Source organism: Peromyscus californicus, unplaced genomic scaffold (genome assembly GCF_007827085.1).
Source record: "Peromyscus californicus insignis strain IS unplaced genomic scaffold, ASM782708v3 Scaffold_3__1_contigs__length_106647218, whole genome shotgun sequence".
Classification (NCBI taxonomy): Eukaryota; Metazoa; Chordata; class Mammalia; order Rodentia; family Cricetidae; genus Peromyscus; species Peromyscus californicus.
In genome coordinates, this window is record NW_026294551.1 from 90,885,522 (window position 1) to 90,910,197 (window position 24,676).

The window sequence follows — 24,676 nt, forward strand, 5'->3', positions numbered from 1 at the left end:
GCAGGAGCTGATGCAGAGGCCATGGAGGGGTGCTGCTCACTGGCTTGCTCCTCACGGCTTGCTCAGCCTGCTTTCTTATAGAACCCAGGATCAGCAGCTCAGGGATGGAACTACCCACAGCGGGCTGGGCCCTCCCCCACAATCACTAAGAAAATGCTCTAGGGGTTTGCCCATAGCCCAGTCTTATGGAGGCATTTTCTCAACTGAGGTCCCCTCCTCTCGGATGACTACAGTTTGTGTCAAGTTGACATAAATCTCATCAGCAAGCCAGCACACCTACATATCCCTCTACTGCATCCCATCACCATATCTCCTTGACACAACCCAAGCTCATCACCCACGATTTTACCCACTCATATGTTTATACTTGGGCACATTTCTCGGTGGGTCTTGCCTCTCTCAGAATGTAACTTAGTCCTTGTTAGGTCTCGTCCCCTAGCATGGTCTGGCTGGTAGTAAGTACTGGTGCAGTGACTGTACACTGAACCAAACATCTGGGTCCAGGGGACCAGTAGGAGGCTCTGTGTCTCCTGAGTTATGCCACACACTGCCTTCTTGTTCTGCGCCTCCTTTTCATGATTCCTTCTCCCTTTTCCTGTCTCCACCGTCCCGTCCTGGTCCACTGTTCCCGTCTCCCCTGCCAGCTCCTGCCTACAGGACGGGGCTGGGTCAACTGGAGGGAAGGCAGGCTCCAGCTCCAGCTGTCCTTCCAAGGCTCTTCTTTCCCCAGCACATTATCAGCGCTGGTGAAGTCCTGGGATATGATGGGGGAACGTGGAGCCTTGGACTCCAGTGGACTCAGATTTAACTCTCACCGTCTGGTCCATGGTCGATTAAGAGTTAGGACTCTGGTCGGATTTCTCCGGCTTAAATCTTGATACATGCTTTCCTGCCATGTGACTTTACTTCTCGGGGTCTCAGTTTCCTAATCTACAAACGCAGGGCTACCCCTGCTAATATATTTATACTTGTGCACATGCCTGGAAGGCAACTGAGGAGTGAGAAAACCCTCTGTGAGCGATCTGGTGCAACGTCCGTCCCCACGGGGTTTGCACGCACTTGGCTTCCCTTCCCTTGGCCATGCGCAGCAGGCAGCCGGTCTCCTCTTAACAGCTCTGTCAACAGGTCCCTCCATCCACACACCCTCAAGCTAGAAGGCGGAGGTGAGGCTGGTGCCCGACTCTGCTAATTACACCCGAGCCACCCGTCTGCTAAGGCCTCAAGGGAGAAACGCTCCTGTGGCATGCCAGGCTAAAGGCTGCCACTTTCTCTGCTTTCTGCTCTGTGCTCAGCTGTTAGGGCTGGGGTGTGACCTAGTGGCCAGGAGGTCTACACAATTCAACCACCTCACTTCCCAGCGACACACCTTTAACCTGGAGAGGTCTATGAGAGGTGAAAACATGTTCAACCATCACCCCTGCACTGTATCTTGGGCATGCCACTTATTTGGACAGTACCTACCTTGCTAGGTCAGTGATTAGATGCATATAAAGCTCTAAGAACCAGGCCTGGCATTCTGCAGGTGCTTGGTTTGCTGGCCCTTTTATTAACCCTCACTTAACCCATCAGGTCACTACAACACACTGAGCCCTCTTAATCAGTCTGGCCTGTAAACATACAGCTCGCCATCAAAGACAAAGAAAACTGGGCAAAAAAAATTCATAGATCAGCAGTTCTCAACCTGGGGGTCGCATATCAGATATCTACATTACAATTCCATAACAACAGCAAAATTAGTTATGAAGTAGCAACGAAATAATTTTATAGTTGGGGGTCACCGCAACATGAGGGACTATATTAAAGGGTCACCGCATTAAGAAGGTTGAGAACTACTGTCACAGTGTTCAGGTGGGTCAGCTAGAGACACCATGGCATGAAGAAGGGTCCTCAGGTCCCAGTGAGGCTTCCTACAGGAGGTGATGTCTGCACAGAGGAGAAGACTAGGGAGGGAAAGTCTTCCCAGGGTGTGAGGATGGCAAAGACCAAGAGCAGGACACAAGCGGGGTTACTGGGATGCTATGTTTTATTTTGGGGAGCAGTGGAGTGGGAGTGAGAAGAGGCAGAGAGGTCCCGTGGAGTTCCCACTGTGAGGCCACGGCCAAGGCCTCCCAGGTGGGGTGCTGCTGTTGTGGGGTTGTCAGAGGACCGGACATTGGGAGGCAGAAGAGGGAGGGAAAAGCCCGGCTGGCTGCAGGTGGTTTTTGATTCACAATGGGTCCCATACATCTTTCAACCTGCTGATGGTGTGAGGGTGACATGCACTTGTCAAGGACCCTTTACTTCTGTTCATTCCCTCGGCTGGTCGTCTCCCTCAGTGCTGAGCAGTGCACAAGCAACCCACAGAGCTTCAGTCCCAGCTCGTATGCTTATGAAAGTGAGTGAGGGAGCACCCAGGTGGAGGTGTGGGCTTAGGATGGCCAGATGTTCTGATTGTTCAAGAGAGGACTCTGAATTTGGAATTGTACATGGAATGCCCCAATTCTCAAACGTTGAACAACACAATGCAAGACAAAGAGGCATTTACAAACAGGGCCCAGAAGCCCAGCATGTGACCCTGTGGGCTGAAGAGCTGAAGGACATGGGCAGCCTATCTTTACAAGGCCACTTGGGCAGAGTGGAAGCCATGTGCGACTCCTGAGATGGCCAGACAGACAAGCTGCAGGCAGGGAGATGGTCTTGGGAATCCCTGTCCATTGCTGGGCCTCGGTTTCCCTGGATGGAAAGCGAGGAGGTGCACAGATCTGAAGGCAGAAACGGCAGCAGTGTCCCGTGGGAGCTACAACCCAGTCTATCTCTGGCCATGTCACCATCAGGGCCCCATGGGCAAAGACAGCCTCATGATTTGGAAATAAGTGAACTACTGTTTCAAAACCAGGAGTCTGTAGTTAGCTAGAGGCTGCTTTAACACAAGTGAGAAGTGGTGGAGGATGAGGCATCATAGTCCACTCTGGGCAAGAAGGGGAGTGAGGGAGATGGAGGGAGACTGATGCGGGGGTGGGGGAGCAGCATTAGGGAAGGGAAGTGAAAGTGCGGATGGCTGACTGGAAATGGAGGCAAGAGTGTGAACTCATCATCTCAGTATGCACAGCCACATGGAAAAGGGCACATGTATGCATACACTCCACATACACACATGAACATTCCCTAGCTCTTCACAGGGCCCAAGGTCATGGCCAACAACCAAAACCCTTCATACAAAGGAATCGGAAATGGCTGGTTTTTGAGCCAGGGGCACCTTCTTAGGTCAGTATTGTGGACCACTGTCCTCTGGGTAGAACGTGGCCATGGCTGTCTTGAAATCACATCAGTTGTGATGACCTGAGGGGATCCTCAATACATTGATCCCATTCCTGTTCTATCATGGAGGGAAGGGTGGGCTCCCCAGGCAGCGGGACATGAGCTGCTCCAAGGGAAGGAGTTCCAGGGGCATGCAGCAGTCACCCGAGGCCCACCTCAGGATACACAAGTGATTAAGGGATGCTGGGAAAGGGGAAGCCACAGGTAAGTTTAGGTAACCCAATTAAACCTACTGGTTCACCAAGCCAAGCTTGGAGGGGCTGTTTATTTGGTCTGTTGTCACTGCCCTATTTGGGGTGAATAGATGTTTGTGTCTCCCAGGAAAAGTTAATGTGATAGTAAGAACTGACTCTGGCCGGGCGGTGGTGGCGCACGCCTTTAATCCCAGCACTCGGGAGGCAGAGCCAGGCGGATCTCTGTGAGTTCGAGGCCAGCCTGGACTACCAAGTGAGTTCCAGGAAAGGCGCAAAGCTACACAGAGAAACCCTGTCTCGAAAAACCAAAAAAAAAAAAAAAAAAAAAAAAAAAAAAAAAAAAGAACTGACTCTGACAAGTTGGGGGGAGGTGGTAAAGAGACACAAGGTGTAAAGAGGCCCCTACTGGCCAGAGGTGAGTCCATGCCAGGCTCAAAATGACAGTCAGTGATCAACCTTGGGGAAGCAGGAAGTCAAGAATCCATGTGGATTCAGAGGAAGAAATGAACAAGGTGGAAGTAGGAGAGGAATGGGATATTGGTGTTGCTTCAAAGCACCTCCCCAGAAAACACCAGTTAGAAAGTGGGGGGAAGCAGCATTAACAGGGAGGAACCTGGCAGACATCATGCCAAGCAAAGACCATTAGCACCATCGGGAGGGAGACACCAAGTCCTGATACGCTCTGCACAGCATCACCTCAGTATCTCAGTATCTTATCCACCATGGACATTTCAAACTGATCCTGAGGAAGCTGCTGCAGAGTGACAGCTGCCCTGCATGTGTCACAAGTGGGAAGTTATAAAGGACAAGTAACATGGGGACTGTGACAAAGGAGAGGAGACATATGGGGCAAAATGACTGAACTTAGTGTGGGGTCACATTAGATTTCTTTTTCTGGGGAAAAAAAAAAGGTCAGTGGACTAAGCTCTGCAGTGTTGCTGGTGGCACCATATAATAATGTGATTGATCTTGTTTTGATAGTGGCATTATGGTTACGTCTGACAGCTTTCCCTGGCTGTGACAAAGTACCAGAGAAAATCAAGTTCAGGGAAGAAAGGCTGGTTTTGGTTCAGGGCTCCAGAGGTCTTTGTCTGGCTGGTTCTGCCACTTAAGCCCTAGGGTGCAGTAGAATACCTCAATGTTGGAAGCAGGGCAGCAGATGCTTGCCTCATGGTCATCGGATAGATAGATAGATAGATAGATAGATAGATAGATAGATAGATAGATAGATAGATAGATAGATAGATAGATAGATGATAGATGATAGATAGATAGATAGACAGACAGACAGACGGACGGACGGACGGACGGACGGACGGATGGATGAATGGATGGATGGATGAACGGATAGATAGAATAGATTAGATTAGATTAGACATAGATATATTGGATAGAATGAACACAAGGGACCAGAGACAAGATTCCCTTCCAGGACACACCCCAGTGACTTACTTCCTCAAGAGCTCAGCCTCAGCTCTTAAAGTTTCCATTTAATCCCAACAGTCCTTTGAACTATGAACTCACTAGTGGGTGAGTCCCCGGATGACATTGGAGCCCTCATATCCAATCTGCTCTAACACTGCTGTCCTGTGGACCAAGTCTTTAAGCAAAGGGCCTCTGGGGACATTATAGATCCAACTAGGACATGATGTAAGATGTTGACCTCTGGGGACACTTGGGTAAAGGGCACATGGGAACTCGGTGCTATTTTTGCAACTTGGGGATAAGTACAAAATTATTTCAAAATGAATAAAGATATTTTTAAAATCCAGATGGAAAAAATTAAAAGGAAGCCACCACTTAAAATTCCACTTAGTCTGTTTTGGGAAGAAGCTTGGTCCCTGGGGGCACCTGAATTAGAGGTGTGGCTCAGCACATGCTTGCTGTGTGTTGGGTGGCACGGTGCACTTCTGGCTTGTTGGGGCAGCACCAGGGACAGGGAGGTATTGAATTTAAGCGGTAACAGGGACGTGTGACCTGGACCAAAGCACAGGAGGCAAAGCATTAGAAAGAGTGATACCAAACGGCCAAAGGCTGGGCTCTTTAACATACATATTTAGCCTTGTCATGGTACCCCTGGCAGGCACTGGTATCCCACTCTCCTGGGGAGATCGGAGGCTCAGGTGGAGGGAACCCACGCAATGTCACTGAGCTCCTGGGAAAAGGTACTGATCCTGGTGCTTTGTCCCCAAGCCCCCGTTTTCCCACCACCCCACACTAGTGGGAACCAGGCTCATGCTCTCTCACTAGCAAATCAGACCAAGGTCCCAAGGCTTTGTTCATTCCCCTTTGAAGGATGCTGCCTGGTAGGCAAGGGGAAATCTCAGAAATCCATCGTTCATTCAGCAAATACGTAAAAAACGTGCAAACACGTACTGTATCCAGCAGTGTTTTAGAAGGGAGGGAAAGGAACTGATCAAGGCAAATATGGGCCCTGCCCTCAAAAAGCTGCCAGCCTCGTAAAGCTCCAGGGTCCTCAGCAGAGGCCACCTGAACACAACATGGGACAGCGATCTGTTCCCACACAACAGACCCAAGCTGGAGAGTGGTGATGGGGTAAAGGAGGACAGAAAAGGAACCTGGCTTCAGAGGTGACCACAAGACAAGTGAGTCAGGAGTGACTGTCACTGGGAAATTGGGCCACCAGGAGGCTAGCGAGAAAGAAGCCCAGGCATGTGATAGACGAGGAAGTGAGCTGTGCATCCTCTCTGGCTTGAATTAGTCAGGCCCTCGCAGTGGTGATGCGATCAGTCTCGGCCATCCTGCCCCAGAGAATGTGGAGGAAAGGGTGGAGGGCGAGGGAGGGAAACGGGATGCTTGCTGCAGCCTATGTGCTAAGGTAACCTTCGTTCTCACCTGACTCAGGACCAACCTGGGGTCGGTCTTGTCTCATTTCACATGTGGAGATGAGACAGGCTCGTGGTTTAGCTAAATTCACACACAAAGCAGCTCAGGGTCTGCATGCAGGCCTCTCCCATTCTCAAGCGATTCTTCTTCCATTTTCAAGACAACGCCTGTCATCCTGGGGGAAACACTTAGGAAGAAAGGCTCACAACCTGCCACTGCTCAGCCTCACGCCGAGAAAGAGGAGCAGTACATTCACTGTGACCCTCTACTGAAACCAAACGTTTCTTCCCTGCCCATCCCTCGGCCTGGGAGTTTCTTAGTCTTTGCCTTGCAGCCCGTGAATAGATCAACACAAGAATGAGGCCCAGCACTGGGCAGCGGCACACACCTTTGACCCAGCACTCGGGAGGCAGAGGCAGGTGGATCTCTGTGAGTTCGAGGCCAGCCTGGTCTACAGAGCAAATTCCAGAACAGCCAGGGCTGCAGAATAAGGCCCTGATTCTAAATAAATAGATAGACAGACTGATAGATAGATGGATGGATGGAAGATGATGATGATAATGATAGATAGATAGATAGATAGATAGATAGATAGATAGACAGACAGATAGACAGATAGACATGGCCCAGGGGCAGAGATATTGCTCTGTTGGCAGAGTGCTTGCTTAGCATGAACAAAGCTCTTGGTTTGTCCCCCAACACCATATGAACTGAGTGTGTGATGCATACCCCTAACCTGGAGGATCCAAAGTCCAAGGTCACCTTCAGCTACGTAGCAAGTCTGAAGCCAACATGGGCTACATGGGACCCTTTTCTTCAAAAGAATGAGGCCCAGAGCTGCCCTAGGAGCCCAGAGGAAGGAACACACTTGCACACTCAGCATTTGGGAGGCTAAGGGAGAATCATAAATTCCAGGGCAATTTGGGTTACAGAGCGAAATCCTGTCTCAAAAAAGAAAACAGTGAGGCCTGGGGAGGTGGCTCAGTGGGCAAAGCACCTGCTGCACAAGCGGGAGGACCCGAGTTCAATCCCAGCATCCACATGAAAGCTGAGCATGGTGGCGTACACCTGTAACCCCAGCATCGCGGGACAGAGGCAGATGGCTCCTGGTGCCGGCTGGCCCGTCTAGCCAAACAAAGAGTTATAAGTTCAACGAGAGCCGGGCAGTGGAGGCGCATGCCTTTAATCCCAGCACTCGGGAGGCAGAGGCAGGCGGATCTCTGTGAGTTCTCTGTGAGGCCAGCCTGGGCTACAGAATGAGTTCCAGGAAAGGCACAAAGCTACACAGAGAAATCCCATCTTGAAAAACCAAAAAAAAAAAAAAAAAAAAGTTCAACGAGAGATCTTGTCTCATAAAATAAGTGTGGACTGTGGAGATGGTTCAGCAGTTAAAGTGCTCACCACACAACCAAAAGGCTGCCATCCTAACCTCTAAATTTGCAGACCCTGCTTCAAGAGATAAGGACAAAAGAAAGATGAAGATGCGCAGCATCAACCTTGGGTTTCTGCATGCACACATGCATATACATATATGAACATGCATGCATATGCATACACACCACCACATAACCATGTGGAAAGAAGAAAAGAGGACAGGGTAGGGGTGAAGTGATTGAGAAGCACCCACCGCCAACCTCTGGCCTCTGCAGACACCCACAAAAGTGAACACACACACACTAAAACAAAACAAAACAAAACAAAAAAACAACTAACCAAACAACAAAATAAACCAAAACCCAAAATAAATCACCTAAGCCCCTAAACCTCGATTGGCAGGTGGAATGGACAGTGGTGGCCCCGGGTGACATAAACACGTTCTATTTTGATGGAGATTTGAGGATCTGTTTTATAAGACAAACTAAGCTGAAATTAAAGAGAACAGCCTGGACTGAAGAAAGCCCAGGCAGAACGCAAATGCCACCAGTATGGGAGCAAGGACTGGAGTGGGCAGGCAGACCTTGACCACAGGCTGGGAAAGCCTCCTGCCTTCAACACTCCACACTGTGAGCTCAGAAGTGTCCCTGTGGTCACCCTATGTCACCTGTCTACAGTTACCCTGTGTCACCTGTCCCCACAGTTACTCTATGTCATCCGCTCAACTCAAGAGAGACACTAGAGGCCCCGAGAAGAGTAAAGTACCCAGTTTAAGTGTTTAAAACAGAGCCTGGCATGACAGCATACACCTGTAATCCTAGCTACTCAGGACGCTGAGGCAGAGGGATTGCTTGGCTCAGCAAAGGGCCCTGGATCCATAGGTACTAGTTACTTTTCCTGTTGCTGTGAGAAGAGCTTCAGAAGGTTTTATTCTGGCTCACAGTCCATTACGTAAGGAAGGTGTGGCGGTAAAGCGTGAACCAGAGAGAGATGAATGCTGGCGCTCAGCTCGCTTCCTCCTCTTTATTCAGTTCAGGGTCTCAGGCCTTCGGGATGGTGCCGCCTGCCCACATCTGAGTGAGTCTTCCCTGTCCAGCTAAACCTTTCCAGAAACATCTTCACGAACACACCCAGATGTACGTTTCCATGGTGTTGCTAAGTCCCATCAAATTGGCAACAAAGACTGGTCATCTCACCTTGGCAGCTTTTGTGTCCTTGAAAGGATGTATGCCAGGGATTCTCAGGCAGGAGTAACAGTGTCTCCCAGGAGATGTGGGACATGGAGACAGTTTGGTCACTGCTGTTAGGGCTGGGATGTTATTGGCACCAAGTGGGCAGAGGCTGGAGATGCTACTGGCCTCCTAGCTGCACACACAGCTCCCGGAGGGAAAATGAATACACCCAGTGTCCACAGGCCTGCAGCTGAGGAAGCCATGTGCAACAGAACATCACAGAAGGGGCTCATTTCCCCAACATCCTGTATCTTCAAGGGGCCTCAGGGGCTCTGCTTCTGCTAGTGAAGTCATAGGCATGGCCCTGAAGACCCCCCAGACACTACGATTCTGGAATTAAGCACTCTTTCTGGTCTTTTCACTCTGTGTCTGATAAAGCAAAGTTTATGTGGAAAAACTGGACAAAGTAATCTATAGAAAGAGGTCAATCTGCCTGAGCCTACCTTATGCCCTGGTATGGAGGTACAGTAAGAATGGTGCCACCATTTCACAGTGCACTGAGCAGCTCCCATCCCCCTCGCCACCCTCCCTACCCCAGTGCTGAGAAGATAACAGTGCATGGGAATGTGCGTCAACATCAGCACTGGGAATCAGTGGGAAACAGGATTTACTTCACAGAAATTCAGTCTGTCATCCACCTCCAGCCTATAGAGGGAGGGAGCTGCAGCCCAACCCAAAATAAACACGCATGCCTTGCCTGCTCCCAGGCAGGGGAAGCGCCGCTGGAAGGGTGGTCTGACTTCATCTGTGACTTCCTTCCATAGCAGAATGCCTCAGCTGTGCTATTTTAACCATATGCTGGGGCCTCGCTTCTCCCTGTTCCTGCAGCTGAACCTCCACGGCTCTGTGCTTCACTGGATGTGGGCAGCTCCAGGGCAGAGGCCTGTGAAATTAGATGCCATTTAGGAGCAAGTCATCGAGTGGTGGGTGATCTGTCCCCAAAACAGTTAGGACACGTAGGTGGACCTTTGGCCTGGTCAGCCCTGCCCACTGGCCTGGCAAAGCTCGCGGGGTGGGACCAGGAAGTGAGGTAGGACATGCACACTCGTCTGTTTCCAGTCATTCTTTCGCCTCACAGAGCATCAGCGGGGCAGGGGTGTGTGGACACAAGGTGCACAGGAATGCTGGGTAAACGGGCATACCTAGGCCTAGTGGGGGCAGAGAGTGAGCCTTGGAACCACTGTGGCTTCCACCCTACAGAAACCCCGAATGGTCACTCTACCTGCTAACACGTACTTCTACCATCATCTCCTGTGGATGGAACAAAAGCCTATCTGTCTCCAGGTCAGGCCAAGGAGCTGAGTGGGGAGCAGCAGTGAGGATCATCACAGCTGTGCTGGCCACCCCCCCCCCCACCCCCATGATGAGGGCTCAGTGTGCTCCAGGCCTTACACTTTACCTCATTATCTCATCAATTTCCTAACCCTGTGTAGCAGGTCATGTGTCTCCCTCCTCCCATCTTGTCCCTGATTCAGAGCAAGAATTTGAACTCAGTTTGCCGAAGGACGTCTGCTTTCTCCCCAGGCTGCCACACACCTGCCTGGAGGAGGGGACGGGTTGAGGGTGGAGGAGGAAGGCTGTGTGATGGCCAACACATGCCGCTGTGTGATGATGGAGTCACTAATACAGATAGGCTTTCTCCCTGCAGCCTAGCCTTTGAGCTGTCATGACACCTGGTACCCACACTGAGGGCCCTCTAGCCTCTGCATGGCCTCCAGCTTTAGCACTCTCCACTTCCGCCCCATCATCCCACACGTGACCTCTCCAGTCCCAGAGCACCCTTTTGACCACAGAGACCTGGCCTTTCCCCTCCTCCGTCCCACAAACACCAAGTGTGGCTGAAGAGGTGGAGCTGTGGCAGCCACACACCTCCTTACAAGCCTCCCACCCAGCTATGCTGGGCCAGGTTAGCTTTGTTCCCGACTCTTCCTTGGGTCTTGCAAGGCCTGGCCCATTAATGACAGCCAGCATTTTCCAGGTAAAAATGTGAAGTGGCATCAGTACAAGGCTGCTCACCATAGTGTCAGCTGTAACCGAAAACGTCTGGAGCCAGGCCAAAGCCCCAGGCACAGGAGGTGGACAGAGCACTGGCTAGAGAGCACCCATAAAGTGGAGGGTGGCAAAGTTGCCAAGGGAAACCGGGACTCTCAGGAGCATCAGGCTCCCCCTGATGCACAAAAGGAAAAGGCCAAAGGCAAGGACTGTGTTATGTGAAGCTATGTGGGAGCTGGAGCAAATGGTGGGGCGCATAAACGGTGGGGTGCAGGGAGAAGGAAATGTACACAAATGTTTACACCCACAATCCCTTAGAGATGCATGAAATGTTAAATATTCAGGACAAATGTGGGAGAAGTGTAAGACAAGTGTGTATGTGCGTGTGTGTGCATTGCTGAGGGGAATTAAAAACTAAGAAAGTGGGGATGTAAACTAAGGCAATGGGTCAGTGTCAGCAAAGGTCACTTCCTCCCCAACTTCTGGGTTCAACTCACTTCCAACCTGCACCACCACAAGCATGTTTGCAGATAATGACAGGCTGGTTTTCAGACTCACACCAATACGAAAAAAAATCATACAACAATCAAAGCTCCAGCTTTGAAAAAGAAAAGAAAAGAAAACAAAACAAAAACTTCTTGGTGTCTCACCAAAAAACAAAACAAAACAAAAACAAACAAGCAAAAAAACCTCAGATCACAAAGATCTGCTTATTTCCTTCTAGGTTTATAGCAAGTCCTGCCGTGGACACACCATCTGAGCTGCGCTGTCTTGGCGGACTCACGGTAAGTCCGCCATGTTGGACCTGTCAGCACAGCATCCCTTCTGACCTGAATAGCATTCTGCTTTGTGGATATTCCGTACACACTTCTGTGTCCATGGGCATCTAGGTTGCTCTCCTCTTTCAGTCATTAAAATAAATCTCCTTGAGTGTTCACATACACAGCCTTTTGTAGGTGTAAGCAAATCTTTGTGATTTGAGATCAGGTGGAACCTTGCTGGATGAGACACCATAAGGTACACTCCATGAAAGAAGGAGTTGATGAATCAGGCTTCATCAAAACTAAAAATTTCTGCTCTCTGAAGAAGAGATGTGCTTAAAAAGAACACAGATCAATGACAGCACAGAACAAATACCACACGTCAATCACATGTCAGATAAGACTGGGATCCAGGCTAAAGAACTCTGAAAACGCAGTCAGTGAAAGCGTCGCACTATGAACACTGGGCAAAGAATTTGATTAGACACTTCCTCAAAGATTTACTGATGTCAAAAACCACCTAAAGGGATAATGGTGTCAAAGTCACTTGGAAGAAATCAAAATGGAAGCACAGTGAGATGTTACTACGCCTATCCTGATAGCTGGAACTATGTTCCAATCAAGCAGCTGGAGCTCTCACGCACTGCCATTGAGAACATAAAATTGTGTGGCCATTTGGGAAGAATTCAGCAAGTTCTTAAAAAGTTAAATATCTATTGTCTTAGTCTACTTTCTGTTACTGTAAAGAAGTACTGAGTAATTTATGAGAAGAGGTATACTGGAGTGCACAATTCTATTACCCATGATCACAGGGCCTTGTGCTAGATTATATCATGGTGGAAACATGGTAAGGAAAAGTTTCCAGGAAGGAAGCATGTGTGTAAGACAGATAGACGGAAAGACCAAATTCCTTTCTGATCACATGCTCCCTTGGTCACTAATACAGTCCCTTAAGACCTTAACTAATTCCCATAAAACCAGCCTGAGCCTCAGGACCTGAGAGTCACGGAAGAACTGACCCATTCTGCAGAAAAGCACTCATTGATTACTAAGCAGAGAGCCTGTGGAACTAGCCACCTGCCAGTCCTTCTGACGCCTGCACAGAGGAACTGAGCCTCACAAGCCACGGTACAGTTAAAGGGTATGAAAACCAGAGCACACATTCGCTGTATGACCCAGCCATGCAACCCTAGGTGTGTGCCAAGGAGGTGTGGAAAACTACACATACCAGGGATGTGTACATGGCACTCAGAGAGCTTTACTTATAACGGCCAGAAGAGGAAAACAGTCTAAAAGTCCATGAACATGGACGTATGGACTATCCATGAAGTGGGACACAGTGCTGACAGGTGCTCATGGCCGATTCTCAGAAAGCATGCTGAATAAAGACAACAAGGCTCAGGCAGTGTGATTTCATCCACATTAGATTCCAGAAAGTGCAAACCCCTTTAGAGTCCAGCAGATCACTGCGGGTGGGGATGAAGGAAACCCCAGGGAATGATGGACACGTTCATCGTTTGGATTGTGATGATGTCATGATGTATCCATATCAAACTGTACACTTTAAATAGGTGACACTTAACTGTGTGTCATGTATGGGCCAATAAATTTAATAACAGTCATGATTGAAACAGCATATCAAACAACGTAATATAATCCAGGCCTTCCAAACAACACCCCCAAACCACAGTCCTGCTGAATATCTTTCAACGTGCTAGACCACCAGCTTGTCATTCTGAAAACTGCTAAGTATGGAAAATGCTTACTTTGAATCTCTTTTTTACAATATCGATTTCTAGGTCACCAAACAGTTGATGAGGGCAAAGTCCTGTCTTACAGAAGGATTTCCAACAGTAAGTGCAGACCGATTAGGATCAGAAGACTCACCCTCATGCGAGCTCCATCCAGGGGATAACCATGGAGGATGGGAACCTTTGATAACCAGGCCAGGCCGCTGTGCCCAGCTCAGCCATCACTGCACATCTCAGGCATACCAATGCCAACACACGGCACTACCAGAAACATTTCTTGCCAAGAGAACCAACCTTGGACCCACTCAAGGCTCCCGAGCTCGCCAGCTACAGAGGACTTGGAAAGCCACATCTGTATTGTGACCCAATCTCCCTCATAAATCAAGAGCACACGGGGAAAAAAGGAGGTGACCAGTGTCCTTCTTGATCTCTTGCCACCTTTTTTTGTGAGACACAGTCTCTCACTGAACCTGGAGCTCATCTACTCGGCCACCATGTCTGGCCAGTGAGCCTCAGGGATCCTCTTTGCGTTACCCCGACTCCCACATGCTGCTACACCCAGCTTTTAAATGGATGCTGGGGATCCAAACTCAGAGTCTCATGCTTGCATGACGGACACTTTGTCCACTGGGCCACCTCTCCAGTCCCCCAGTCAATGATGTGTGCAGCACAGTGAGCTTTAAATTTTAGGATCGAAGGGCCAGGCCTTCCTGGCTCTAACCACTCTCCTCATTCCCATCCTCCCGTCTTAGATGCAGACGTGACACCCAGGCAGCTTTCTGGGGACCACAATGGACACATTTGGCTAACAGCAGAGACGGAGAAGTTGGCATCCTTGGGCTACTGGACCAAAACCAGCAGCTGTCTACCCCTCCAACCTTCATGTTTTGTTAGAAAAACAAAACCTATTCAGCCACTTCCGTTTGGGTTTTCTGATCCTTCAGCCAAGAGCATCCCTTGGAGGTAAAATGTAAAAGATAAAGAAGTAAGAAGTCTTAATTTCTCACCCTGCATCAGTGGAAGAACCTGGGCACATGCTCCCTCCTCAACAGTGTCTCCACATGTGGGGAACACGCTGTGGGTGCCTGAAACCGATACCCTTTTCCTAAGCATATCTATGAGAAATTTAATTTATAGAAAGTGGGCACAGAAAGACGTAAGCAACAACAAACAGAATGATTACAATGTTATACTGAAATAAAATTGCCAATGTTATTACTCATGTGTTTCAGGATCATTATTAAGAAAAATAAAGCTTAACTCAAATAAACCCTGTGATATTGTGACGGAGGGCCTGATGACCAGGGTGACCACCAAGTGACTAATGGGCGGGTCAGCTCCACAAGGTGGATGTTCTAGACAAAGGGATATTCATATTCCAGGGTGACAGATCTCATTACGTCATTTAGGACACGTTTAAAACATATGAGCCATGACTAGAATTTTCCACTCAATATTTATGAACCAATAATGACCTTTTGTAAACAGAACTTCCTATATCTGGAGTGTGCATTCACTGGGCAGCGTGGCTTACTCCTTCACTTATGCCTGTGTTCAAATATCACCTTCTGAGGAGCCTGGAGCTCTACACCACTCCTCTCTGCTTACAGTTACATGTATACAAGTCCTTGTACACTGCCTGATGATACCCCAGAGACTCGGGTACTGCCACCCCCCACTCCCCACCCCCGCACAGAGGCCCCGACAGACACTTGTAAGGTGGGTGGAGGGTTGGCACTCGGAGCTCCACGTGGGGTCCATACACACTCCCTCAAAACACTCCAGGAAACCATCAGCTTCCCAGATTCTGGGCTTGACTGAAATGAGGCACCCAGGGTGGACTGGGGCAGGTTCTGCATCCCTAAGCAGTGTAGTGAGAAGCCTAGGCACCTTAGAACTTACAGCATGTACCTGTTTCTGATTTCAAGTATCTTTTGTAAAACCTTCAGTACCCACCTGAGGCACCCTGAGTCAACAGAGGGATGAGAAAGGGGCCTGGGATAGATTGAGTCCCACCTCCCTGGGCCAGGTACTACTGAGACACCTGACCACTTCTATCCTGCTGAATCCTGCCCGCCATACAGGAGCACCATCAACAAATGCAGAAACCAAGGTTCCAAGAAAGCGAACCACTTGCCTAGGCTCACAGAACCAGGAAGAGCTGGGATTGCAGCCTGGTGAGGAACCAAAGGGGAGCACCTGATGGTTCTCCTTGACCACGCCCGAACTCCACGTTTGCCTCCAGGGACCTTCAATGCCCATGCTCAGCAATGCCCTCCTGCACCCTTATAGGACCCTGTGCTAACAGAAGGGTCATTGGGTGGGTAAGTGAAGGAGAAAAGGTACCCCCAAACCGCAGAACTACAATGCTGTGCTGCCTGGGGACAGTACTTAGCTGGCAAGGGGCCTTCACCCTCACTTGTCTCCCCAGGCCTACAACAGTCGGATCAGCTCAGACCCTGGGAAGCAGAAAGGCACTTGGTACTTGGCCTGGATTCAGGTTTCCTGCTAGTCAACAGTAGCCCCCAAAGTGTTTCCAACTCACTGAAACAGGATGCTCTGCCTGGCCCTACACCACCCAGGCAGATGCTATAAATGGAAATGTATTCTTAGAGGGGCAGAACATGAGCGGGGGCTTTCAAAAGTGACCCATCATGGGGTAAAAATACAGGCAGCGTTTAAATGCTGAGTGGCAAGAGCTATTCCTGGACTGGGCTCTCATGCTCGTGGCTTCCCGCCAGGGGTGGCCTTCCAACAGGTTTAAAAGCAATAAACCGGGGCGGTAGGTTGTGGGAGTCAGTGTTTCTCACTCAGGAGGGCACCGGGGAGGGTAGCATGCAGAGAGAGCTGTGGAAAGTGCCCTTGAATGGAGTCTAAATGTCCTCTGGGCCTGTCGTTGGGCTCGGTGTTGCTGAGAGCTGAGAACCCCTTTGGACAGCATCCTGTGACCTTGGGAAGTAAGTCAAGGCCAGGTTCTAGCTAGGACTGGGGTAAAAGGACCAGGAAGATGAATGAGATTTACTGAGCCTGGGTCCTAACTCATATTGCCTCATCTGATCATCAAAACTGGGTGGGATAACAGTTAGGCACAACAATTAGATTGATCACTATTTTTTAATTATTTATTTACGGACTCTGGTTTTTTGAGACAGGATTTCACTGTATTGTGTAGCCCTGGCTGTCCTAGAACTCACTCTGTAGACTAGGCTGGCTTTGAACTCAGAGATCCACCTGCCTCTGCCTCTGAGTGCTGGGAGTGAAGGTGTGGGCCACCATCACTGCCCAGCTTTATCCCTATTTTGATAACAAAACTAAGGCTCAGAAAAGCCCAGAGAAACAGTGACTCACCAGAGACCCTGATTCTAGAAAGACAAGCAGAAATTAGTTTGGAGAAAAGGGTGGGAGGAGCGGGCATCTCCTGCAAAGGCTCACAGTCAGTTGCCTAAGCTCAAGGTTACTCAATGAGCTGGTGTCAAGGGGGAACCTCTATCCTGGTCAGTCTTCACAGCTGAGATGGTAGAGGGGCCCGGCAGGCAACTGTGAACTTGAGCAACTGAGATTTGCCCATCCCATTACATTGTGGACAACTCATGGTCCCCTGGGGGTGGGGTGGGGGCGCACAGAGAAGGAATGAGGTGGGCTGCAGCAGACCTGGCTGCAGGCTGTGGAGGATTGTTTCCTGTGAGGATGCCTAGCACTGTCAGTTCCCTGTAACAAGCTGGTTATTTATGAGAAAATGAAGCAAGCTAGGCTCTGTCTCAGGAGGCCTGGTTGGTTAGCCTGGGCTCGGTCTGCCCTTCTCTCTGCCCCATGGTGCCACCAATGCCTGTGTCTCTGAAAGGCCCGCTGTGTCCCAGCTGAGTGTCAGCTCTGGGCCTTTCTCCACGTGCTGGGCCCTCTGTGCACTTCATCTGCTCTCCCTCCCGCCTACCAGCGCCACCATTCTTCCACATTATTGAGCAGCTGCTATGAACCAGGTGCTGGCCTAGGTGCTGGGAACACAGCAATGTCACAAGCCAATCCTCCTGTCTTCGCTTCATTTGTGTGGGAAAGACAACAACCGATGAATGAACGTATGTAAGCATTTGAAGAAAAAGGAAATCGTGGGGGCCACCTTGGGTAGGATGTGAGGGGAGCAGAGCCTGAGAAGAGTAATACGACAAGGAGCCAAGCAACAGACCTGAATTAAATGAGACAACAGCCAAGGGGATATCTAAGGGGAACATTCTAGGCAGCAAGGACAGCAGGTGCCAGGGCCCGGTGGCCAGAGCACAGCTGGAAGGTTCCTGGAATGTGTCCAGGCGAATTCAGGTGGAGTGGGAGGAGCAGACTCGGCTCACACCTCTCCCTCCCTGCCAGCGGACGCCAGCTGACCAGCTGACCCGCCCATCCCTTCTGATGTATCTGTGGCCCATCATCACTTCCGCTGTGTTGACATTAAACTCATGTGTTGTATTCCGGAATGAACAGTACAGCCTATGCTGTCTCATTCTCACTGGTGGTATCTCAAGGCTATGAATACTCTGAGGACAGGGAGCCGTTTCACACATCTTGGGATCTCCAGTGCTTGGCCCAGCAGTCTTGAGGTGGGACTCCTGAAGCAGCTGAAGGCCAACTGAGCCACAGGCAACCGGGTCTGTACAGAGAGCCATAAGAGTGTTGGAGCTGTGTGATGTGTACCTTAAGGGAGTCAAGCAGTTTCCTGTCCCATTGATGATGGAAGTCACAGATAGCACGGATATAAATGGAAAGTCGGGGACCATGGTACTTACCTCCACAGCTCCTGGCACACCTGGCTTGGCTCTCAGGAAAAACCACATGAGAAAATAGAAGCCTAACGCCAATTGCCCAGAGAAGCATTTATAGGTTGGGAGTAATATTCCTTCTAGAAACATCAAGCCAACCAGACCTCATGTGTCTCCAAAGTAGAGAATGCAGAATAAGTCTGGAAATAGCGGGAATGGGCCAGGCAGGCCCTGCAATAGCTGGAAAGGCCCCAGAAAGAACTGGTTCACGGGTAAAACAAAGGGCCGCAGGATCACCAGATCTGGGAAACCCAGAAATCTGGAGGTCTTAGGTGAAACTGCCAATTTGAAAAAGGTTTCCAACTACTGTTTTAAAATAATAAAAAGACAAGCCAAGCAAATATCTATGCATCGGATCTGGCCTGAGGACAACCACTCCACTTGTGAACTCAGCCTTTGATCTTGACAGTGAAATATACACTTATACCAGAACAGATAGCAAGAGGGCAGAGGCTTGAGTGAAAGCTGCAGAGCTCAGTGGGGACTTTGAAACCAAGGATTGCCCTATGGCCCAGAAATTATGGCCCAGGTCTACAAGTCTGAAGGCTCTGCTGCTGAGGCTGAGCCCTGTCCCAGTGTGTGCATGCTGAGATGGATTAGTAATGTCTGCCAAGGACACACGCATGGGAACATGATTCACACCTTCCAATTATTCACTGAGGCTGATTCAATACAAGCACTCCTACATACATTTGTTGGTTTATTTGATTTTGTTTTTTTGAGGAAGGGCTCACTATCTAGTCTGTACTGCCTCCAAATTCATTCTATACCCAGGCTGGCCTTGAACTCTCGATCCTCCTGCCTGAGCTTCCCTAGTGCTGGGATTACAGCTGTGCACCAGCAAGCTCTACTCAGATCCCTTTTAAAGGGAGGAACCAGATGCCCAGAAAGTTGCCCCAAACCCCAAAGTCACAAAAACTGGAGTGCTATCTGAGGCTCTTCCAGGGACAACCAGATGTCTCCAATTCTCTAGACTCATCTCAGGGAGGAGTCATCTCTAAGTCAACAATGCAAGTAAGAAAATTTAATTTTTGTAGAGATTCATTTTATCTATGGCTTCTTAGAGACATCTTCTCTAAACAGAAGTGAGCATCTGAGCCTTGATGAAGCCACTGGCTCCTGCCCCCTATATGCATAAACTGTCCCCCAGTTGAGGAGCTGGCCAAGTGGGCTAGCACAGAGGGTGCCTGGGCCCACCGAGTGCTCACGGCCCACCTCTGGCTCAGCCTGCCCCTCCCATCCCACTTAAGATGAGTCATGCCTAAGACTTCAACATGCTGGCTGCCCAAGCCCCAGTTTAACTTGGCTCTTGAGCAAAATGTACTTTTCCAAAAGACATTGATTCAACTCAGCTTGTATTTTGCAATGCCCTGGCAGGACGAAGGTCAGCCTCTCCCCTGCCCCCGACGCCAGCACACGCTGTCCTGGGGAGTGGGGCCCACAGAGCACAGCATCCTTCCCCACCTCTCACTGGAGGATCAGTCAATCCTTCCCCTGGCATAGCCCTGACACTTATGCCAACCATCACCTCAAGTACCCAGTGTCTGTCCCCCTCCAGCCCCAACACAACACCCACTGCTGAACTGGGTTTCAAATGACACCACAAAGCAGGCCTGGAAGGAGAGCTGGCCAAGACGAGCCTCTGATTATCCCACTGGGGAGGTCCCAATCTCTGCAGAGTCATGGAGCCTGCGCTGTGGGTGCAGGAAGAGTAGGCTGCCGGCAGCCCAAGAACCAACATGCATACCATGGACTTGTTCTTTTCAAGACAGATTATTTTGGAGGAGGCAGTGGTGGGGATCAAACCCAGGGCCTCGCACACACTAGACCAGTGTTCTGCAACCAGTTTGGGTTCACAGCAAAATTAAGTGGCAGGTAGGGAGCCCTCATAAGCACCTGTTGCCATGCGTGCACAGACTACCCAACAGCATCCTCAGCCAGGGGTCATCTGCTACAGTCAGTGAGCTGGCCCAGCACAGGTCACACAAAGGTCATGGTTTACATCAGGGGTCTCTCCTGCATTCCATGTTTGTACAGATGGGTAGTGACATCGCCCTAACTCTTCTGGAATGTTGTTCATGTGGAATCAGTGGCCCTGTAGCCTTTGTAGACTGGCTTCTTTCACTCAGTGACATGTACTGAAGGATCCTCCATGTCTTCTCCCACCTTTATAGCTCACTGCTTTTCAGTGCTGAATAATGCTCCATTTGTCTGGACACAGCCATATGCCTGGTTTTCGAATCCTGATGGACCTTCAGGTCCAGTGTTCACCACCCCATGCCTTAGCTGAGTGACTTGGAAACACTTTTCTCTGAACCTCTGGGGGGTCTTCACCTGTGAAATGGAGTGAAAGACCCTGACTCATGGGAGAAAGGATGAAATGTGGAAACACGTATACAAGTTCACAGCCCAGAAGAAGCATGGGGCAGCTGTGAGCCGCCATGACATCATCACTGTGTTGTGACTGTGGCTTCGGCAGGAGGCCTGCACATGCTTTCTCTGTTCCATACAGCAGCATCAGGGGAAATGAAGGCAACCTGGGCTTTGAGTTCAAGTTCTCACTCTGCTTAGGCAACTGGCTACATCTCTCTGGACCTCAGTTTACTCCCTACAAAATGAGGGTAACATGTCTCTCTTGTTGAGTGATCTTATTCACTGGTACCCCGAACCTGTGGCACCCAGTAAACACTACAGAAGGCGGGGTCCTGAATGGAAAGGGGCCCCTGGCATTCCCTGCAAACTGTACAGCTGAGTGCAGACTGCAGAAGGGGATCAAGGTACATGAGAGGAGAGGGGAGAAAGCCCAGCCCTGTTGTCTACTAGCCAGTTAAAGAGTCCCTCTTTGGGTTGGGATGAAAAACCAGGACTAAGAGTGTGTTTTGAAAGCAGAGGGACAGGGTGGGGGAGAGGTAAGTGGCTTGAATGGGGACACCACCACCACCACAATAGCCAAGACCAGCCAGCGCTTCTGGCAGTACCAAGTACCTGGACGGTGTCGCACAGAGACCCGTGGGACTGACAGGCTGACCAAGCCTCCTCCTGAGTGCTTTCATGAGACATCCTTGGCCTTGCTCAACCTAGATGTGCCACTGAGGAGGACCATCACCCTTTGTCCTCAGTGTTTGGTAGCATCTCTTTGCTAACCAATGACCTTGGGAAACATGGACTATCAGGACCCAGTTTCCTCAATAAGGAAGGCAACTGTCACACAGAGTGGCCTGGCCAGGAAACACTTGAGCACAGCTGAGGCCCAAACCTCCATGTTAGAGCCCACGGCCTGCGGCCAAAGCCAGTCTGTTCCCTCCCAGACTTTCCTTCTCAGCCTTGCTCCTCGACAGCACAGAGCTGAGGTTCTGACCCCGGCAAGACTTAGCACGTCGACAAAAGTTAATCGGATGCAACAAAGCAGATAAGTAAGCTTGTCCACACATGTAGCCACGCACACATGCACTCACTCAAATTAAGGATCTGTTAAGGACTCACATAGGGAGCCCAAACCCCTGTCAATCATGTAGGATCCCAAACATAATCCGAGTGGCTCTGCTGTGCTCAGTGGAAACTGGCAGAGGAACATGGGGACGGGGCTGCTTTTTAGGAAGCAGATGGGCATATGTTATTTTCTGGGTGATTTTGTGTGTCTACTATATATATTATGACATTTTTTAGAAGTTGCAATAGCACAAAGAATATCAGATACTATGATGACAAGAAGAAGAGTGAATTCCCGAGACAGCCAGTAGGTCACATCCACAGATCTGGCAGGTAACAGAAATCCTAAACTCAGACAGTCAGAAAGAGGGATTTCACGAATGTGATGCACAGGACACAAGACACTAACTAACACAGGGAGGAAGTGAGGAGAAGGGTGTGAGGGAGCCTGGGGGAGCAGGATCTTACCCGTGACCAGGGTACCCACCACTGGCCCGTACTCATGTACAGTTTTTGGTGAGTCATGCCTTAATTTAAAAAGAAAAAGATAATCATCCGCCAGCCCTGGGACTCCCTTCCCCTGCCTTAGGGTCATGTTAGAGAGCAGGAAAGGTTTTTCCCCACCACCTTGCTGCTAGGTCCTTCCACTCACACACATGCTGACCACCGCCTGTAGGGGCAGCCAGAACAAGGAGCCACAGCAGGTGCACTGAGGAAGTCCCCCAACGCCCGAGAACATGGGCAGAAGTCAGGGAGACCCAGGTTCTGGAATCTGACCAGTTGCTTTGTGAGCTGGGCAAAGTGATGTCCCTCTCTGAGACCCAGTGGCCTGATATGCAAATGTGGCTGGGATTAAATGAGGCAGAGTACAGCACTGTGTACAGCACACAGTAGGTAGTTTTTGTTTTTTGTTTTTGTTTTTTTGTAATGGACCTGTTAATGTGGTGCTAACTTTAGCCTTCTGAAAGCATGCTTTTCCAAACACAAGTTCTGATTATTAGTGGGTCAGAAATCAAGCTAGTAGATTACATGGAAATGGCATGGAAACACACACACACACACACACACACACACACACACACACACACACACACACACATACACATACACACACACACACACACACACACACAAAACAAACAAACAAACAGGAAAAGGAAAATAAGCCTTCTTACCATCAGGGAAGCTCTGCCATGTTGATATTTAAAGGTATAATACTGTTTTATTTATTTTGATTTTTTGAGACAGTCTCACTGTGCGGCCCAGGCTATCCTTGAACTTGTGATTGTCCTGTCTCAGCCTCCCAAGTACTGGGATTACAAGCACGGTGACAGAGATGACATTAGCTCATGCACAGTAACAGATGGCATCAGTTCAATATGCCAAAATCTAGTTCTCAGAATTACGCAGGAACAATACCACACTGGAAAATAATCCCCATACTTCCTAGAAGAACACATCTCTAACTTTTGGCTTTTTAAGAAGTCTATGAAATTGTGGAAGAGAAGGACAGCTGTCTAGAGGAAGTGGCTTCAGACGAGACCTTCAAGAGCCACCAGTGTTGAATTCCTGGAAGAGGCAGGCCAGGCCGCATGAGGACCACAGTCCCCAGCTTGACAGAGAAAACTGTTGTGCCCATGTGCAAGAGCCCTTGCCTTCCTGTCTCTCGGGAAGAAGCAGGTGGATCTGGCGACTGCCTGTGCCTAAGGTGGTGTTACGGGGAAGCCTAGAAAGGACAGCAAATACTTCCCATTTCTCCCTCAATTGTCCCGTTAAGTTTAAAAGAGAATCTCATCTGGTGTCAGCAGGCCTTTGAACATGTGATAACCTCACACTGGAGAGGTGCTGAGGAGGGGACCAGGGTCTAATGCATGCCAGGCAAGTACTCCATTACCAGCCCCACCTTTGTATTTTGAATGTGTGTCGTGTGTGCAGCATGTGCATGCAGAGGTCAGAGGGAGACATCGGGTGTCTTGTTCTATCACTCTTCACCTTATTGCCCAGAGACAGGGTCTCTCGCTAAATCTAGAGATAGGCTGGTGGTCAGCGAACCCCAGACACCCTCCTGTCTCTGAGCCCGACCCCCAGCTCTGGAGTTACAGGCTCAGCCACACCCAGCTTTTCATGCAGGTACCAAGGATTTGAACTCAGATCCTTACACCCATGTAGCAGGTGTTCATATCTACTAGGCCATTTTCCTAGCCCCTGAACATGCTTCTTTAAAACACATTCCTGTACTCCTTGTAAAACAAAGACAAGTTCTGTTATTACAGTGCTTGAATCCAAGACTTCAAACACAGAGCTACCTCCAACTCCAATAGTCCTCACTTTTTAGTGGAATGAAAAGCAGGCTTCAGCACAGAACATTCTACCAAGGATAGTCCTTCCCTCAGACCTTCTCACTGCTCACTTATGGATGCCTGGGATTCACTGGTGATGGCTGTTTTCCATTTGTGGGGATGAGATCAATGTTTGCCTTTGAAAATCCATCCATCTGAGCTTTAAAAGTGAGTCTACGTAAGTAAAATATGCTGTGTGCACAGGGCGGTGGATGTGTGACAGACACAGCAGACACTGTGACGGTGCCAACAGTGGCTGCTGTGTGGGTAGGACTGGAAGGGATCGGAGGACAGATCCCTTCCCCTAGCCTGGAGTCAGTGGTGCCAGCAAGGGGCACACTCCCCCTTTCGGGGGGTGACCCAGACTCCATCAAGAAAAGTTATTCCTAGCAAGAATGAAGATGCTCTAAAGAGACACTTGGGTGTCCCTCTCTTTGGCTATCGGAATACTGAGTCAATGTAGCCCACGGAATTAAAATTTCCCTCAGATCTCATGCTGGGAGAAGGAAAAGGCTGAACAAGGCCTAGTACCAGCCAGAAAGGCATGGCACAGAGTTCTGGCGGTCAGTCACCTAGCAGGAGACTGCAGCCTAGAGAAGGAAGGGTGGGCTCACACCTCAGTGGGACCCCGACCTTCCATTTGAACCTAGACCCC

The 24,676-nt window shown here is 49.7% G+C and overlaps 1 protein-coding gene across 1 annotated transcript in view; it reads right to left on the minus strand.

Moving 5' to 3' along the window:
• Positions 1 to 24,676, minus strand: part of Ergic1 (endoplasmic reticulum-golgi intermediate compartment 1) — a 103,846-nt gene that overhangs the window by 50,661 nt on the left and 28,509 nt on the right. The gene's annotated exons all lie outside the window — the stretch shown is intronic.